Here is a 12,091-nt window from a genome sequence, read left to right on the forward strand (position 1 = left end):
GAACCTTTTGGAGGTTCGGTTCGCTGGCAGCAATCGAACCGAACCTCCACTGGCTTGAACTTGGCCTGAGCCCAGTTCGCAATCACTGATTAGCAGTTCGCGCATACACATACAGCCAGTCATAAGCAGATCACTTCTGGGGGAAGGTGGGCGGGCATTTTTAATTTTTTTCTTTTTCTCATTCCACACTACATCTAATCACGCTTTTGTTACCCCGGTGCGAGATGTTTAAACATTGCAAGCGGCTCGCACAGGGCTGAGCACCAAGTGTTCCTGAGCACAGCGCTGCTCGCACGAGTGAAGTTCGTACGTAAAGCATCCAAACTCCGAAACCCAAACTGTTTTTTGGGGGGTTTTTTAAGTCTGTGTTCGGTTTGAAAACTGAACCTCGGTTTCGCTCATCTCTAGTCATGACACATTTCTAGAGCCCTTGATGTGCCTAAATAGTAGAAACCCCCCACACTTGCAAGTGTGTGTTTTTTTTTTTTTTTGTTTTTTTTTTTTTTTTGTATCCAAATTTTATAATGTGGTGGTATATTGTGCAGAGTACGTCAAGTTGGCATATGGAAGTTGTGTAGACTGTGCCAGGTTTGCATGTGTGAGTTGTTGTCACGCCAGGGATGAGACGACTCCCGCTGAACGACTCTACAGAAAGGGTACACCAGGGAAACCATACAACAGATGGCCCTGGCACTAGGGAGAGGGGAGCGGGATTACCTTCTAACACTCACCTGAGGCTGATCCCTGCACTCCCTAACATCCCTAGATGGATTCTTCCCTTCGAGCGCGGTCAAACAGGGGAAAAACACAAAAAATAGTTCTCCACAGCTATTCAAGAAGACTTCTCAGCTGCAAGAGAAACAACAACTCAGCTTCTCCAGAACCAGGCTCCTTCATAGTCGTCAGTTATAGAATGAGCTATAGCCAGCCTAAGGGCTCTTCTCCACTTGCATTAAAAAAATCACAGCGTTACTCGGCTACAAATGTGAGTCGAGTGTCCTGCGTGTGTTTTTTTTTTTTTTTTTCTCACATAGCATCTGTATGACATGCGAGCGTCATGCGACTGCTATGTGAGTGTTTATGCAAGCAGCGTAGGACTGGCTACCGGAGGAATCTCCAGTAATACCAGTCCTGGCCGCGGTTACCTGTACTGAACTCCGGAGCTGTCACCTGAGATCAAGAGTTCAGCCCGGTCTGTTTGCAGCTGTGTTGCACTGTACAGCAATCGCCGGGGAATCAATCACTCGGCGATCCCTGTTCAGTCCAGGCTGCACTCCGGAGCTAAGGTGACCGCTCCGGAGTTCAGTGCATGTAACCCGTGGCCAGGACTGGTATTACTGGAGATTCTTCCGGTAGCCAGTCCGACGCTGTATGCAGGTGTCAAGGATCCGTGTGACATGCATATGCCATCTGTATGACATGCGCATGCCCACCCGTATTCTGATTTTTTTTTTTTTTTTCTCTCGCTCCCATAGGCTTGCATGGGGGTGCGAGAGCTGAGACTCGGTGCAAATCGCAGCATGCTGCGATTTCACTGAGCGCACGAGTCGTATCATATAAAATTAAGCTAGTGGACAATGCCTCATAGCTTAACATTGGTGCGAGTGCGATCCGATTTTTTTTTTTTTTTTTTTTATCAGATTGCACTCGCACATGAAAATCGCAAGTGGAGAATGTGACGACATGGACTCTCATGGGTTAACGTTTCTTAAAATCCAGCCAGACAGCACGATAGATTGTCTATAGATGGGGGAGAAGTCCCTCATTGTTTTTACAAGACTCTTGTTGACTCAATGTAATTGTGTTGGCCACTGAAAGGTAGACTATTGTTCTCCAGACATTTCCAGTAACCATTGTATTGTAGCTGTGTATTGATAATGTAATTACCTTAGTAGCCATTGTCTAGTCAGTGACTCCCAGTTTACATGTACACCCTCAGCCTTTCTAAGCACATCATTTGAATGAGCATTGTCCATGTAGCTTGAAATTCGTCCAATGGGAGAAGCAATCTTGTCCAACCAATGGATGAGGACGCAGTGTGTCCAGGGGGAGGGCTGTGGCTATAAGAGAGGACTTCTTTAAGCCACCAGGTTGTTGATGGTTGATGGATTCAGTCTAAGCTCTTTGGAGCTGACTGGAGGATCAGGACATCTTATGGCTTCAATCTAGGGACTCCGGATCCGGTTGGAGACCATATCCACAGCCTAGGGATTTCGACTCCGGCTGCCAGGATTTTATCATCAAACTAGGACTACCTAAGGAGGACACGCAGGTTGGGACAGTTCAGTCACCTGTTACAGACTTTGCAGACCTCAGACAGCTTGGAACCTGTGAGGCATGGACATTCTAAATCCCTGGTGAGCCAGCGGAAGGGTGAGACTCTGTTGCCTGTTACATTTGTGTGTTTTGCTGGTTATGCGTTATGTGCCGTTAATTGTTTGGGGATCCAATAAAGTCTAATTATTGTGGTTCCCTAACCCTGTGTTGTCTGAGTAGTGTTACGCCCACGGTTAAGGAGGCCGGCGTTCAGTTGGGATGAGCCCTGAGCCACGCTGTCTTTCTAAAGGCGGCGGGTTTTAGTGGACGAGAGCGCCCACTGAGCCCCGTGTCTCCACAGAGAAGAGCCCTAAGACAGAGTGAGGAGTGAGTGTATATAGCTGAAGGGTGTGGCTGCAGCCAGGGCTGTGGAGTCGTAGTCGTGGAGTCTGAGTTGGTGTCCATTTTGGAGGAGTCGGTATAAAATGGACAGACTCCGACTCCTAAAATATATAATAAATATATTTTTTTCATAGGAATTTGGGAAAGTTATGAAATGTCCTATAAATGGCTGTTCTATTTCTGATCTAAGGCTACATTCACACACGGCATTTTTGCTGCGTTTTTTGAGGATACGTTTTTCAGCTGCAAAAGCAGATTGGCTTTTTAAAAAAACCTCATTACCTAAAAGGTTTTTGAGCTCCTAGATAATGTTTTTAATAGCAAAAGCAGATTAGAAAAATAACGGACAATGCTTCAAACATAAGTACAATTAAACTGATGAATGAGAGTAATGAACAACAGCTAGAAGAACATTTAGGATTCAGTATATTTGAGATGGAAGGGCACAGTGCAGTGCTGAGGAACAAACAGATATTACAACAGAAGAACAGCAAAATGATACTTTAGAATTAGATGATCTTATTGAAGCTGCTTCAAAACACTTTCATATTCATCACATGCGCTTTGTTGTGCACACGCTGCAGTTGGCAATAAGAGAGCGTCTACAAAAGGGACATGCTGGAAATCTGATTGGAAAAGTGAGGAAATTGGTTATTGCTGCCAGAACCCCTAAAATTGATTCCATCTTGAAGAGACGTGCTGGGAAAGGGGCAATTGTCGATCAAGCCACTCGGTGGGGCAGCACTTATTTAATGATTGAGCGATTGCTTGAACTAAAACTGTTTCTTATAGATATGGCGAACCCTCAGGTAACCCTAAATGAAGATCAATGGACAGGGGTGGCTGAATTGAAGGAATTGCTTAATCACCCATTTACCAAGACTAAAAAATTACAAGCTGAGGATTTAACTCCTGGCATTTTTATAAGGGAGTGGAATAACTTCCTATTTTACCTGTCCCAAAGAGGAGGTTTAATCGCAGATGGCATTTCTGCTTCAATGAAATGGAGAGAGACACAGCTATTGGAAAGTAAAATTCTTCTGGCAGCTATTTATGTGGACCCAAGTCATCGTATACTGCTTGATGATCAACAGCTTACTAAAGGAAAACAAGCTCTGACTGAGGTAGGAGTTAGGATGATTGGCCTACAGGACTGCCAGGTGCAAGAGGACTTGGGTCCTGACAGTGCTACTGCTGCCATATCTTCATCCTCATCAGATGAGGAGTTTAAGACTTTGACAAGTATTTGGATGACATGGAGCAGGCAAAGCGTTGCAGCAAGGAATAAGATTTCACTCCATCTCCTATAGCAAGCAGATTGACCATATTTAAGCAAAATTTTTCACTTGCTCTCAAAGAAATAGAAAAATTCTACCGTTCATCAAAACTGACTGTGCATGAGGCAATTCCTTTATACCCGGAAATTGTTAGAGATGTTGCCAATGTGGTTATGGCTTTGCCTCCAACCCAAGTTAGTGTAGAGAGGTTGTTCTGTAGCCTTAAAATTATTAGGTCAGATTTGAGGTCATCTATGAAGGAGGATCTGATGGAGGCAATTCTATTTCTTAGAACAAATTAATAGACTGCACAAATGTTATTTAGTATGTTTTTGTTGAAAACTGTTTTTTGCCACTTACATAGTTTATTACATAGTGTTATATACATGTTATCTATATTACATAGTGTATTACATATTTACAATTTATTAGGTTTTTTTTGTGTTCTAAAGTTGTATTCCAATAAATATATTTTATCTAAATATCTTGATTATTGTATCATAACAATGATTAAATGTCTGATGTTCACATTGTACTACAAGACATTTTTCACATAAATATAAGCAAAGTATGTGGGAGTCGGCGTCGGTGCAAGGGAAATTGAGGAGTCGGAGTCGCAGATTTGCCTTACCGACTCCACAGCCCTGGCTGCAGCTGAGATTAACTGCTACAAGTCAATCTCAGCAGGATAGAAAAGAGGTCAATTTTTGTTATTTTGGTTAGCATTTTGTAAATCCACCTTTTGGCTTTCAATACTAAAATCTGATCCAAGGTCTCTTTGAGGCCCTGTGCAGACTATGCTGTCTCTCTATCTATATACAGTATGTAGATATTGCATAATAAACACTGTTGCTCAGTGGTCCAAGCTGTTTTTTTCAGATTAAAGTAAATTTTGCATTTCATTTGGAAATCGGATTCCCAGAGTCTGGAGGAAGAGCGGAGAGGCCACAATCCAAGCTGCTTGACGTCTAGTGTGAATTTGCCACAATCATTGAAGGTTTGGGGAGCCATGCCATCTTCTGGTGTAGGTCCACTGTGTTTTATCAAGACTAAAGTCACCGGAGCCGTCTACCAGGATATTTTAAAGCACTTCATGCTTCCCTCTGCTGGCAAGCTTTTTGGAGATGGAAATTTCATTATCCAGTGGTACTTTTGGCAGTGTGGACAGATGCCAAGCCCTAATACCTGGTTTAATAACCATAAAAGAGGGAAAGCCAGCACTGCTTGAGAATGGCATGCAACAAATAAAAAGTGGAAAATATTTTTAATATTTGTGAATTTACACTTTTTATTTGTTGCATGCCATTCTCAAGCACTGCTGGCTCTCCCTCTTTTACTGGTTTAATAACCACAGTATCACTGTGCTTGATTGGCCAGCAAACTCGCCCGACCTAAACCCCATAGAGAATCTATGGGGTATTGTCAAAAAGAAGATGAGAGAAACCAGACCCAACAATGTAGACAAGCTAAAGGCTGATATCAAAGCAACCTGGACTTCCATAACACCTCAGCAGTGCCACAGGCTGATCGCCTCCATGCCACGCCGCATTGATGCAGTAATTCATGCTAAAGGAGCCCCGACCAAGTATTTAGGCATTTACTGTACAGACTTTTCAGTAGGAGCCAACATGTCTGAGTGTAAAATCATTTTTTCAGTTGGTCTTATATAATATTCTAATTTTCTGAGATAATGATTTTTGATTTTCATTGGCTGTAAGCCATAATCCTCAACATAAACAGAAATAGATCCCTCTGTGTGTAATGATTCTATATAATATATGCATTTCCCTTTTTGTATTGAATTACTGAAATAAATTAACTTTTTGATAATATTTTAATTTATTGAGATGCAGTATGTCTGAACATAAATTCACTCCTTAAAGACCAGGCGAATTTTAATTTTTGCGCTTTTGTATTTTCTTCCCCTTATTCCAAGCGTTATAACTTTATTTTTCTGACGATATAGACTAGTGAGGGCTTGTTTTTTTTGCGAGATGAGTTGTACTTTCGAATGACACCAAACATTTTTTATCATTATATAATTTAATGGTAAGCAGGAAAAAAAAATCCAAATTCTGTCAGAATAGCAAAAAAAAGTGAAATTCTGCGGGTTTTTTTTTTTTTTTTCCAAAGTTCATTTTACAATAAAACTAACCTGCAGTATGATTCTCCAGGTCAGTACGATTACGTACATACCAAATGTATAGTTTTTTTTTTATTTACAGAGGACCAACGAGCAGGATTTTGCTATATCTGGTAAAGGCAGTTACATACAGGCACTAAGATGCTGATTGCAGACATACCTATTATAGAAAGATTTGATCCCTGGTTGATTTAAATTTCTTTAATCGAAGTTGCAGAAATTCACTGCACTTTGGTGCAACATGGGAGGGTCTTTGTAGGTCAGGTCCTCACGTTTATTCCTCCTCCTCCTGGCATGCCCCTTTTTTTTATTAAAATTCTCTCAAACATAAGTGCACATATTACTTAACATACATATGTATGACAAGGGCTAGGCAAAGCCTGCAATCACATGCAGGCTGCATTACCATGAGATAATAAGTAATCAAATATATATTCCAGGTAGGGTTACTTTGACTCAAAGAAGAATAAACCAAAAACTTGGAGGTGGGAGGGGAGAAGGAAGCATATCTGAAACGGGTACCTCTCTTGCATATAAATAACCCAACATGGGTGCGTAACCCTAGTCTATCTTAGACCTCCAACACCTAAAAGTATCTCCATACAGTGTTTCTCCTAAAGTTAATTCTAAATGGGTGCTTCTCCCAGTAGTAGTTGCTCTTCAAACCACACTGTAGGTTGAGAGCAAGTTCTAATGTCATCCTGAATGCATTGTGGAAGCACAGAGATGAAACTTTCCCATGTTGCAAAGAAGACATGCACCTTTCCCTTTCTATGTAGGGAGGCCTTAGCCCAATTCATTTGAAGCAAAAATGACAATTTGTCTAGAAAAATCTTAAAAGGAGGAGCTTAGTTATGGATCCACACCTACAAAATGGCCATTAATACCGGCAGCCACTGTAAAATGCAGTAGTGTCTGAGCTCCTGGAGAGCATGTGTTTTTATCTGGCTCTAAATTTCCAAAGATTGCCCATAGAGGTTCATCAGGAGCAAAATTTATCAGATGTGTGGTAGTGAACTGTCCTATTCTAGTCCAGAATGGCCGGGCATGACCACAGGCAATTGAATAAATTGTCTTCAGGGGAGCGGCACTTAAAACACTCAGATGTTGTGTACGCCCCATTCTGTGACCTTTCTGCGGGGTTAGATAAGATCTATGGCAGATTTTCAATCTCATTTCTAGAACATGAGCTGAAGGGAGGAATTTGTGTGCTTGGTCCAGAGCTTTCAGAATAGCGCTGCTGGATAAGGCGGGATCATCAATTTGCCATTTTGTTAGCGGAAATTGAGATTGCTCGCAATTCAGAGCAGCATGGATACATTTGTAGTTGGTGGCTATTTGGCCAGACAAGGAATTAGATTTAGTGAACCATCAAAGTGTGACGCCCCTGGACTAGTCAGGTCGTCACAGGGTACTGCACGCTCTTAGGCTGTGTGCACACGATGCGTTTTTTACCGCGGAAACGCTGCGTTTTGAACCGCAGCGTTTCAGTGGCAAATTGCATGCGTTCAGCTTTCCCAGCAAAGTGTATGGGAAAGCTGAAAAATCAGTGCACATGCTGCGTTTCTTTCCGCAGCGTTTTGGATGCCAAAAATCGGTGCGGAAAGAAAAGCAGCATGTCACTTCTTTTGTGCGTTGTGGCTGCGTTCTCTCCCCCATTGAAATCAATGATGTGGGGTCAGAACGCAGCCACAACGCATGGACCTGCTTTTTTGTTGCGGTCCGCGGCCTTTGTCGGCACGCCAGAACGCAGGCATTTACCTGGAAGTGAGGTCAAGAGGCTTCCTGTTGACCTCACTTCCTGGCAAAGCCCCCGGTGTCGCCAAAGTGCCCGCCCCGACCCCCGACCCCCCCTCCCGAAAATCCAACATGGCCGCGCGCACAGTAGCGCACCGGCCGCCCTGCTCCTATGATTTCTGTCGCATGTGCAATAACACATGCGACAGAAAACTGTTCCCCAGGCCCTGCCCGTTCACCCCAATTCCCCCCGGTGTCATACATACCTGTCCGGTCGCAGCGCTGATCCCCCGCGGCCCCCTCCTCCTCCTTCACAGCAGACGCCGGCCGGTCACATGTGCAGAGCAGCTGACAGCCAGCACTGTGTTCAGAGAGCTGTGCTGGCTGCTCGCACTCTGCAGCTGTGACCCGGGGAGAGTGGGTGCAGATTTTTGGCACCCACTCTCCTCAAATGGAGGGTCTGCCCTCCTAGAAAATGGGGGATACGTTTCCTGAACGTGCCCCCATATTCTAGAAGGTCCAGAGGCGACGTGGGACATCCATATGGATTTCTGCGGACCCATTTTTTTTTATTAAATTGGAGAACAAGGGAATGATTTGGGGAGTGTTTTTTCTAATAAAACATTTTTTTGTTGTCTTTTTTTGCTTTTGTTTACTGTCAATTAGTTATGTCGGGTGTCTGATAGACGCCGTGACATCACTAATTGCTGGGCTTGATGCCAGGTGACATTACACATCTGGTATCAACCCCATTTATTACCCCGTTAGCCAACGCACCAGGGCGCGGGATGAGTTGGGGCGAAGCGCCAGGATTGGCACATCTAATGGATGCGCCACTTCTGGGGCGGCTGCGGCCTGCTATTTTTAGGCTGGGAAGAGTCCAATAACCATGGCTCTTCCCACCCTGAGAATACCAGACCCCAGCTGTCAGCTTCACCTTGGCTGGTGATCTAATTTGGGGGGACCCCACGTTATTTTTTTTTTTATTCTTTATTTATAAATAAAAAAAAAAACATGGGGAGCCCTCCAAATTGATCACCAGCCAAGATGAAGCTGCCAGCTGTGGTTTGCAGGCTACAGCTGTCTGCTTTACCCTGACTGGCTATCAAAAATAGGGGGGACCCCACGCCATTTTTTTCATTTTTTTTTTTTTTTTTTTTTATTGGATAAATACTAAGCTAGGCACCCTTTAGTGCCACATGAAAGGTACTAAAGGTGCCAGCTTAGAATATGCAGGCGGGGGTAGGACGTTCTATATATTTGACATCCCTTCATCCATTGACGCTTTTTAGGCTGTGTGTCCACAATCAGGGTTTGCAGCGTTATGGGCGCTGAGTGTTTTCCCTGCGTCCATAACGCTGCATAGAGCTCCACAGCAGCCTGAACCCAAATCGTGGGCATGGGCAGCTGCAGGAAGGCTGGCACTGTGTACTAGACGCCGTGTCGCTGGATCATGGCCACATAGCCTTAGGCCCCTTTCACACGTCAGTGATTCTGGGACGTTTGTGCTTTTTTTTAAACGTACCAGAATCACTGACATACGCAGACCCATTATAATGAATGGGTCTGCTCACACGTCAGTGATTTTTCACTGCATGTGTCTCCGTGCGGCGTACCCGCGTGTGCGTGATTGCCGCACGGAGACATGTCCATTTTTTTCTGGCATCACTGATGTCCCACGGACCACGCAGTGGTGTGGTCCGTGAAACACGTGCCAGAAAAAAACGTGCTTTTAAAATAAAAAACATTTTAACTCACCCGGCGTCCAGCGATGTCCTCTGCAGCCCGTCCTCCCTGTTCCTTCTGTGCCGGCTCATTATTGTCGCGCATATTCATGATGCACGACACAGCCGACCCGGAAGCAGCTGCTGCGGAGGTCAGCGCCGGCCGGATGCTGCACCGCGGGAGCGATCAGCACCATGGAGAGCGGGTGCAGGTGCGTTAATCTCTAAGTGCAATCACGGGCCACGGAGAACGGAGCCCGGATTGCACTTAGACAACCCACGTGTGCCGTGATTCACGGCACACGGAGGGACATGTGCGTGTTTTACACGCCAGTGAAAAACGTCAGTGTTTTTCACTGACATGTGAAGCGGGCCTAAAAGTGAGAATATTGTTGCTACAGCAACATTTTGGGTGAAGTAGCTGTGGATTCAAAATGCTTAATATACTCCTGAATAAAATCCTTGATGGGTGCAGATTCCAAAATGGGGTCACTTGTGGGGGTTTTCTGACGTATAGGTACCTAAGGGGCTTGGTGCGCGAAGTTTATTTCAACTTTTCCAAAATTCAAATGGTGCTCCTTCCATTCCAAGCCCTCCCATTTATCCAAACAGAATGTGGAGAAGGAAATGACATCACAGGTTTTTTTTTCCAAAGGTCTGTGTTCAACCAACTTTATTATCACTGACAAGTCTTAAAAAACGCACCTAAAAAAACGCATGAAAAACGCATGAAAAACGCATGAAAAACGCATGAAAAACGCATGAAAAACGCATGCGTTTTCAATGCGTTGTTTCTCAAAAAGCATTGTTTACAATTCTCCCCTCTGCCAGAGGGTGCGTTTTTTTCCGCGCGGAAAAAAAAGCAACGTGTGCACATACCCTTAATATCCTCCAGTGCAGGACTCAACCCTTCTTGGTTCTGGGTTCCCAACTTGCAGCACTGCCTCCATCAGCATCCAAAATCCCAATCACACCTCGCACCACACCCTGTCAGGCACACCAGTGGGCTGCTAAGCTGGCATAGGTCCGCCCACCTAGGGGTCAGGCAGGGAGGTGACAAGTCAGTTCAGTGGTAGCCCTCGAGCAGTGAGGAGCTCAAGGAAGCTGGGAGTTGGTGCTCCCAGGGGAGAAGCAGATTGGGTTGTAGACGGTGGTCTGGGCCCGGAAGAGTCAGAGACCCAGTCACGGGATATTGTGACTGGGTGCCTGACTTAGTCGAGGCGGACGGTCGGCAGCTGCAGTCCAATAGCCGTTCTGGGGCCGAAAGCACGTCGGGGTACTGGACCCTAGGTCGGGGAGAGGCTTCAAGCAACCCGGCAATTAACCTGCGGAGGACAGGGCCTTTATGGACTGTTCCCACGAAGCTCAGAGATCGGGGGCACTAGTGCAACGAGGGGCATAGGGCTTTCCAAACAAAGCAGCCAACTGAAATCCCAAGCGTGAGCTCCTGAGAGCAAGCTCCTCTACTACCCATAGTAGGGAGCGGGGCCTGGACAGCTCCAAGCTTACGGGCCACTTGGACACTTTTAAAATTCTGTGCACGGAGGCAGGCTCCGGACCATCAGGCAGTACTGCAGGGGACGGAACCCGGACGAGCTCCCTCAAGAGGGCAGTGGCACCCAGAGACTTGGTTTACCACGTTGTCAGCGTCTGCTTTCCTTCTGAGTGAGTACCTGATTAACCCCTGCTACCAGCGAGTATGCATTCCCCCTGCAATCCATCCCACCATTCAGGGTCCCGGGGCCTTTCCCTACCTGTGGAGGGTAACGTCATCTGGCTGCCCCATTCCATCACCCCGGGTACTCCCAACGGCAGTGGCGGTACGCCCTATTACCGCACACCACTGGTGGCCTCACAAACTATCTAATTCCCCTGTAAATAACCCCCCCTCCCCCCCCCAATCACGTTTTGGATTGATCCTGAGCCCCCGGGTCCGGATCCGGAGACGCTTGAGCACGAATAGCGATACCCGGTTCCGAGCGGTTCCACCGCTGCTGGGGCAGTATACGTGCGAAACAAATCTTGGCGTCATGAACAGAATTCGGACAGGACCCACTAACCTGGGTGACGAACGCCTTGAGGGTCCAAGCTGCGGTGTCAAGGACCCGTTCCCACCAGTTTCCGCCATATTTGGCACCAAAACACCATCTTCCAGACCAAAAACGCGCAAAGCTGAAGCCTTCGCCCTGAGAGTGTGGCTGGAACCGGAAGTTCCCAGGGGTCCCCAGCGCAAAAGTGAGTGGCTGGCGAAAACCAAGGCGGCGTGACGGGATGTAGTAGCGGAAGTGGAGCAGGGACGCCAGGACTCTGCCATAAAGTTCCTGGACACCGCAGAGGCAAGATGGCGGCAGCATGAGACTGGTCACCGAAGCGCGCAGCTCCTGGGATCGTGGTGTAGATAGAACAAGAAACAGAGCAACTCTGCAGGAGGATGCGGACGCAATTCCTCTATATCCTGAATCATTGGAGGGAAGAGATGAGGAGCCTGGCGATGGCGACGCGGCATCCCGGCGGCTGCTGGAGCCGCAGGAGATCACTTACGACATACCTGT

Source organism: Anomaloglossus baeobatrachus, chromosome 5 (genome assembly GCF_048569485.1).
Source record: "Anomaloglossus baeobatrachus isolate aAnoBae1 chromosome 5, aAnoBae1.hap1, whole genome shotgun sequence".
Classification (NCBI taxonomy): Eukaryota; Metazoa; Chordata; class Amphibia; order Anura; family Aromobatidae; genus Anomaloglossus; species Anomaloglossus baeobatrachus.